Below are 8,346 nucleotides of genomic sequence, written 5' to 3'. Positions count from 1 at the left end.
ACTCCAGGCCCCAGTCTCCTGCTTTTCCTGAGCATTTAGGTGACTCAGTGCTTCCCAGTAAAGGGGAGCTAACTTCTTAACTTTATCATGACCCGCATCTGAGGGCCCCTCCCTGACTTTACTCTCACATCTGATTGATGATTCACAGAGAGTTTCCCTAAGACCCATTACACAATGCAAATAGAAGCAGAGGAAGTGGAGAAGAGGGAGCAATAGGGAAAGGTGATACATATATAATTGACCTCCAGTTATGCTGACTCCTGCATACAGGAACCCAAGATTTTAGTTTGTCTCAAGACCCGTTGTTTGGATGGAAGGCCCTGTCATTTTGAAAATAATGTGCTCTCTGGGGAGGGAGATGGAGAAATAGAGGCAATGTAAGGAAAAGGATATAAATAAAATTTTATTTGCAAAAGAATTTGACTTGACCTGCTTCCCTTCTTTGCTGAGAAAGAGAATCACTGATGTGGAATGTTGTGTGTGCTGTTAGACACAGTTAATGTGCTGACGGTGTTGCTAAACTACTTCCCCCCCCCCTTTTTAATCTTTGTTACAAAGGACAGGTCATTGGGTAGGAAGGGAAGGGGGTTTCAGGAATGAAAGTTATGTAAAAAACCATGCCGAGCTTTTGTCAACCAAAAGATGTCAATAAAAATATTTTTTAAAAAAAGAAAAGAAAATGACTTGCTTAGACATGTTTAATTATGAGAATTTGGGGGAATTTTTTTTCCCTCTACATCAGAACACATCAAATATTGCTTGGATAACTCAGAAGTACAGCCCTTAGTCATCCTTTCTCCTGCCTTCTTTCCTTCCTTCCTTCTGTCCTTTCTCCCTCCCTCCCTTTCTTTCTTCCCTCCTTCCTTCTTTTCTTCCTTTCTTCCTTCCTCTCTTCCTTCCCTCCCCCCTTCCTTTTCCTACATTTATTATTCACCTACTATATACAGAGCACTGTGCAAGATCCTGGGCAAATATAAAACATAAATAAGATACACTCCTTGGAGCTTATATTCCCTCTGGTGGGTGACATGAATCCAGATAACTAGAATACATAATATGACAAGATGAAAGCAACAGAGAGTTGCAACCCACCTGAGGTCTGAAAGGGAAGGTCATTACCAATGGGAAGGATCAGACAGGCTTTCATGGAGGAGAGGGCACTTAATCCTCTGTTCCTATTCTGTGAGTTGGGCTTTAATGATGTGGGGGAGACATTTCAAGGCCTGCCCCCCCCTCCAAGTAACCTTAAGCTTCTGCTCAATAGAAAAGGTGATTATGGCAAGTGATGACTCTCTAGTTATTGCTTCTTTCTCACTCTTTTCCACATTCTGCACTTCTCTACACTCCTCATAGATGGACCACTGGATGTGGAGCCAGGACCAAATTTCAGATTCTGCCTCAAATAGACCCTGGTTAAGTCTCTAAACCATTCTGGGCCTTAGTGTCCTCATCTGTAAAATGAAAGGGTTAGATTGATGACCTCTGACGTCCTCTCTAACTCTCAATCTGTGATCCACTGATCCCAGGAGCCTCTTGGATGTCTAAAAAAAGAAGGAATGATCCAATGGACTTTTGTGCAAGGGTTAGGTTGATAACAGAAAAGACATCCTCAAAATGTTTATACAAAAGAGAGTGAGTACTAAGTGCCTGCTATATATGGAAGGCAACTTGATACGGAAAAAAAGTGTGATTGATTTGAAATTAGAGGCAAAAATGGCAAGAGGTATTTACTAAGCACTTAGGTCTTGGGCACTGTATGGAGGGGATAAATATATAAGCAATAAGATAGCCCTTTGCCTAAAGGAAATTATATTCTAATGGGGAAAGCCACAAACAAAATGGAACTGAAAAAGTGGGGGAAGGAAGAGGTGCCCTTCCAGGGGCATGCTGGCCTAAGTCTGGAAAGTTGGAAGCAGGCCAGGGAGGGGGTGGCAGTTGATTGGCCCCTCCCAGGAAGGAGCTCACTAATGACAGGAGGTAGGCATGACAGAGGGATGCTCCAGAGTGAGGAAGTACCACAGACTCCTAAAAGTTCCAGGGGTAGAGGGAACCTAGGACTTGATGGCAAAGTCCAGATAATCAGAAGCAGAGTTTTTGAAAGACCTGATTTCAAATCTTGCTTCTGCTACTGAATTCCTATGTAAAGTTGAATAAGTGATTTAATACTTCTGAGCCTTCGTTTTCTCATATATAAAATAAGGCTACCTTAAAGATGGCAGCTAGCTCTAAACACATGACCTATGCTGGATTAAGGCCTACAAGGGTCACAGAAGAAATATTTCTCACAATGCCTGCCAATAACTTATACTATAATTGAAAAGACTGAAAGGGTAACTGTGTTTAGTTGTGTCTGACTCTTTGTGACCCTATTTTGGGATTTTCTTGGCAAAGATACTGGAATGGTTTGCCATTTCTCCAAGTCACAGATGAGGAAACTGAGGCAGAGAGGGTTAAGGGACTTGACCAGAGTCACATAGCTGATAAGTATCAGAGGTCAAATTTGAATTCAGGTCTTCCTGACTCCAGGCCCTGAACTCTAGAGAGTCACCTCAATGTCCTAGACTATTAAGAATAGTCAGCACAGGGGCGGCCAGGTGGCTCAGCGAGTAAGAGCACCGGTTCCAGTGTTGGGACGACCTGGAGATCGAATCCCGGGCTCAGACACTCAGCACCACACCCAGAAATAACTGGCCGTGTAACCTTGAGCAAGTTACTTAACCCCAATTGCTTAAAAAAAAAAATAAAATAAAATAAAAAAGAATAGTCAGCACAAAACCCAGTATGAGCAAGTACTCTATTAGACTCTAAGAAACTGTCCTTTCCCCAAAGGTCTGAGAAAGTGAAAACTCACTGTCTTGATGAGATGTTTATTCCTGTGGAATTCTTCGGCAAGATCTCTCCCAATGGCACCCAGTGGCTCTTTCTATAGTCAAAGCCTGCAGAGGAGAGATTATCAAAATATTTGCAGGCCTCACAGGGCTCACTGTTGGTCCTTGGAATCATCATTGTTCCTCCCAGCTTATGTTTCTACCAGTTTGACCCAGGAGCTGCAAGTGAAGCCTGAGGTTCAAATGAAATCTATATTTAGTCCTTCTGACCCATTAGTGTATCTCCAGTGAAGATGTCTGCCATAGATAGGTCCACACAATTGGGTGTTTCAGAGTTTTCTGGCTAAGAATATTAGATTATATCCAAATCCTGAAACTGAGTAAAATGCAATTAACATAATTCCTAGAGGCTGAGATATGTAGAGCTGTCCCTACAGTAAGGATAAACACTCTTTAAAAAAAATATTTATTCTTTTGTTTTAGGGTTGGAGTGGAGTGGAGGAGGGGGAACCCCTGCGGCTGAGTAGTAACTCAGAGAAACAGACTGAGAAGGAGAGAAGTTGGTGTTCCTAAAAATAATGAAGCTTCTTGTTATAACAATAGCTGGGGGCGGCCAGGTGGCTCAGTGAGTAAGAGCACTGGCTCCAGAGTCGGGATGACCTGGGATAGAATCCGGACTCAGACACTTAGCACCTACACAGAAACACCTGGCCATGTAACCTTGAGCAAGTTACTTAACCCCAATTGCTAGAAAGAAAGGAAAGGAAGGAAGGAAGAAGGAAGGAAGGAAAGAAGGAAGGAAGGAAGGAAGGAAGGAAGGAAGGAAGGAAGGAAGAAAGAAAGAGAGAGAGAGGAAGGAAGGAAGGAAGAAAGAAAAAAGAAAGAAAGAAAGAAGAAAGAGAGAGAAAGGAAGGAAGGAAGAAATGTAGGAGTGTTTAAAAAAATAAAGGTTTATTGATATTAAAAAAAATAGCTGCAGTTTTTATAGTGGTTCTTTCTTAATGATTCTGTGAGATAAACTACTCTAAGTCTTATGAGCTCCATTTTACAAGTGAGGAAACTGAGCTCTGAGGCCTCCCCTTGAAGAGAAGGGTTACAGGGTAAAAAGGGTTTTTCTAATTTTCTGATACTTACTCTGTGGTTCCATCCTCTTTATTGGGCTTTCTCTTCTGCACTCATATTTTAACCCATTTCCTATACTGTTATTTCCAAGGCAAAGTTTCTACCTAGTAATTCACCTGTGAAAAACAATGGGGATGAGGGTGGGAGAAGCACTCAATATAATTTGTTCATGACCTACCTGTATTTTTGTATAGGTAGCCTTGGAGGCATACAATAATTATAATGTTTTTAAAATCAAACTTATATGGACTTTAAGATTTGCAAAAATGTTTTATATATATTTTCTCATTTGTGTGGGATGCCTATTTTGGTTTACTTTAAATTATTAAATTAAACATAGTTACCAAGTAACTAAGCTGTGCAGGATAGTGGAGAGACACTTGGAGTCAGGAAGACCTGTGTTCAAGTCCAGCCCCTGACATAACCTACTGGCTGCGTGACTTTGGGAGAGTCATTTGAACTCTCAGTGAGTGACTTTCAGAGTTCATAAATTGGGGAGTCAATATTGATCAGTATTGGTAGTGAGTTTCCTCACCAGGTTTTCCTATTCCTAATAATAATAATGATGATGATGGTGGTGGTGGTGTTACTGGTGGTAGTGGTGATGATGATGATGATAGCTCACATTTATATAGCTTTTAAAGTTTGTAAAACACTTTAAATATACTATCTTTTTCTCATTCGATTTAACGTACAGGATATGGGGACAAGGGACCCTGTTTTAAGTTTTATTTACCAAGTAACCTATGCACAAAACAATTCCTTTTCCTTTCTTCCTATTTTAGGATTGAATGTTTTTCCTTTTCTCTTTGATGGCCCACAATATCCCTCTACAGAGGACAGCTAAGAAAGGGAGAAGGGAAGTACATCCTTCTGCCTGTTTATCTCTCTCCACCAGCCACCTGGGTGCTGAGGTGACCACACACTCTTAGGTCATACACTGGAGGTGGGGGTGGGGGTGGGGGCAGTTTAGAGTTGCCCTGTTCTTTCTAAAAATTCCTCAGGCAGGTTAGGACACATAGTGGGCATGTCCCTTGGGAAGGGGATAAAATTAAGGAGTGGCTATAAATAAGGAAAATTAAAAGTACAACCCTCTCCTCTAGCTTGCAGAATTACCAAAAACGAGCAGCTCAACCCTTTTTTGCAGAAGTTTCTTCTGGAGAGCCAAAGGCAGAGGCTGAGGAAACACCTCCCAAGCCAGCAGGGCCATTTCTTCTTAGTAATCCCTGCCCTGGCCCTAGGGATCTGATGGGGTCTGAGCATGTGACTGTTTGTGCCTCTCCCGAAGTCCCACAGTCCCTGCCAGAGTCTTGAGACCACCTGTTTGGAAGGGTGCACTCTGGAGCTAAGTTTCTGGTGTCTTTGCCAATAGCCATGGGAGGCCACTCCCTTTGGGGAACTCTCAGTTTGACAGGTATGGGTTTCCTGGGTGGTCCTCCCACTTCTCTTTAGAAAGAGAAGTTGGAAAGTTTTATCCTGAGGCCAGTACTTGTATCCTCTCTCTTGAGAAGTGAGTGACAATGTTCATTTCAGCTACTTCTCCATTATTTAGAGAGAGCAGGGATAACTAAAATGTTTACATAATCCCAGAGACAAACGTGAAGTCTTGTTCTTGAGGTTTAAAAGCCAACTTCACAACTACAATGGGGGAGTCATATGGGCCCTGAAAGCAATTTATCTTAAGGCAGCCAAGGAAGCTACAGTAACGTCACCTCAGGCTACCTTAAGAGAGGAATGATGTCCAGACATCTAGGTGGCACAGTGGATAGAGGGCTGGGCATGGAGTCAGGAAGATGAGTCTTCCTGAGTTCAAACCTAGCCTTAGTCACTTACTAACTGTGTGACCCTGGGAAAGTCACTTAACCTTCTTTGCCTCAGTTTCCTCATCTGTATAATGAACTGGAGAAGGAAATGGCAAACCACTCCAGTATCTTCTGCTAAGAAAACAAGTGAAGTCACAGAGAGTCAGACACCACAACAAACAGCAATGTCTAGAATGAAGGAGGTATTGGTCCCATTGTATTCTGCCTTGGGTAGACCACACCTGGAGTACTGTGTTCAGTTCTGGGGGGGGTCACATTTTGGGAAGGACATTTATTGCAAAGCTAGAAAACTCATCCACAGGAGGGTAAAGTGGATGGCAAAGTGACTAGAGACCATTCTATATGAAGTGGAAGATAGCCTGGAGGCCATGTAATCCAACTCTCCCATTTTGTAGAAGAGGAAATAGAGGCTAAGAGGTAAAGTTATTTGTCCAGGGTCACACAGCTAATAAGTGTTAAAGGTAAAATTTGAGCCAGAGAATTCCAGACATCTGGTACAACGCCACCAACTGAAGATGGTTAGTCAGTCTAAAAAAGAGAAAACTTGGAGGCAGATATCAAAGATACCTTCTAGTATGTGAAGGGATGGCTCTTTGAGGATGGATCAGGCTTATTCTATTTGATCCTGGTGACAGCATTAGGCACAAGAAGTAACAATTGCAGAGAGGCCAACTTTATATTTGATAGAAGGAGAAGTTTGGAGAACTGCCCCCAAAATGGAACAGACTTTCTTGTAAGGCAGTGGTCTTTTGTCAGGAGAGGTCCTCAATGAAAAGCTGAACAGTACTGTGCCTGGCAAATAGGCACTCAATAAATGTTTATTGATTGAAATATTTATTGATTGATGGATAATTAGCCACAGGGAATGTGGGAGAAGAGATTCTTGTTCAGGTTATGTATGGATCAGACAAAATGACTTCTGAGGTCCCTTCTTAACTTGGACATTCTGAAGTTTTTTCATCAAACAAGCAGCTGAGTGGTATGAGTTTCATCTCTCTTTCTTTTTTTTTTAAATAAAGCAATTGGGGTTAAGTTACTTGCTCAAGGTTACACGGCCAGTTATTTCTGGGTGTGGTGCTAAGTATCAGAACCCAGATTCGATCCCAGGTCATCCTGACTCTGGGGCCAGTGCTCTTACTCACTGTGCTACCTGGCCACCCCATGAGTTTCATCTCTTGTTGGGAAACTCTGCCTTGTGAAGGGGCTAATGGCAGGGGAAAGGGACAAAAGGCAGAGAGCAAGAAATAGCTAATTTATTAAGAATCATTTGTTATCTTAAAAACTCTGACTGTGACCTTTGACAAGAAACCTCCCCTGAGTCCCTCAGGTTCAAGAGCCAGTCCTCCCAAAACTACCCAGTATTCATTTTGTACATTTGTCTATTTGTATATTGTTTCCCCAAGTAGAAAGGTCCTTGAAGGCAGGAGCTCTATCCCTTTTGCCTTTGTATTCCCAATGCTTAATACATAGTAGGCTCTTTAACTAAAAGCTAGTTACTTGACTGACTGGCTGATAGCTGACATTCACTCTGGGCTTTACAATTTAAAAAAAAACTAAACTCATAACTCTGTGGGGGTAGGTAATAAAGAGGTTATTATTCCCATTTTACAGGTGAGGAAACTGAGTTTCAGAGAAGTTTTTGTGTATCAAGGACAAAGATAAGTCACAAACTAAATAATCCACTGAGTTAATAACTGTTTGTAATAATTTCATTACTGCAATAATCACAATTAATTCAATAATGAAATTATTATACACAATTACAATTATTGCAATAATGAAATTATTGCAAATTACTACACACATGCAATTATTTCGATAATTAAGTTATGGCACATAATTACAATTATTTCAGAAATTGAAGCTGGCTGTTTATAGCTATGGTGCTATAACTTTCTCCCATCTAAAAAGAGATGGGCCTGTAGTGAACTTTCCCCAGATCATTCCCTCCCCTATCTCTCAGAGATCCCTTCAAAGTTTGCCTTTAACAGCTTTGTTTGTCTTTCGTGTTTGCCCCTCATCCCTGCTTGCACAAGAAGCAAATAGCAAACACCCTGAGACCTCTGTCCCAGACAAAGGAAAGCCTTTAATCGATCTCATCTAGTCAGTTTTCACATGCGGGCAATAAAGAACATAATAAAATGCATGCCTTGTGGGAGAACAAGTTCCCACCATTCATCCCAGCAGTATGGGATGAATGGTGTCCTAGTGCCCAGATTATTCTAGAGATTAGGTCTAAGTATATCTCTCCCTACCCCAATCCCCAACTCAATAAACCTCAGTGTGGCTCCCGGTTACCTCCAGGATCCAACATGAAGTCATCTGCTTGGCATTTAAAGGTTCTTGTCACTGTACGTGGTCTCTTTCAACTTTTTTCAGTTTTCTTACACTTTACACCCCTCCATTTACTTGACAATTCAGCAATACCCACTTATTATACCCACCTATTTCCTGGCCCCCCCCTCACACACACACACACACTCACACTCACTCACTCACTCACATACACACTCACTCACACACACGCCACTCTCCTTTACCTTTGTGCTGGCTGGCCCCCAAGACAGGAATTC

The sequence above is a fragment of the Petaurus breviceps genome, unplaced genomic scaffold, assembly GCF_028583685.1.
Source record: "Petaurus breviceps papuanus isolate PSGF00001 unplaced genomic scaffold, PetGlider_PUasm1.0 90808, whole genome shotgun sequence".
In the NCBI taxonomy this organism is placed as follows: domain Eukaryota; kingdom Metazoa; phylum Chordata; class Mammalia; order Diprotodontia; family Petauridae; genus Petaurus; species Petaurus breviceps.
This window is presented reverse-complemented; position numbering follows the sequence as displayed.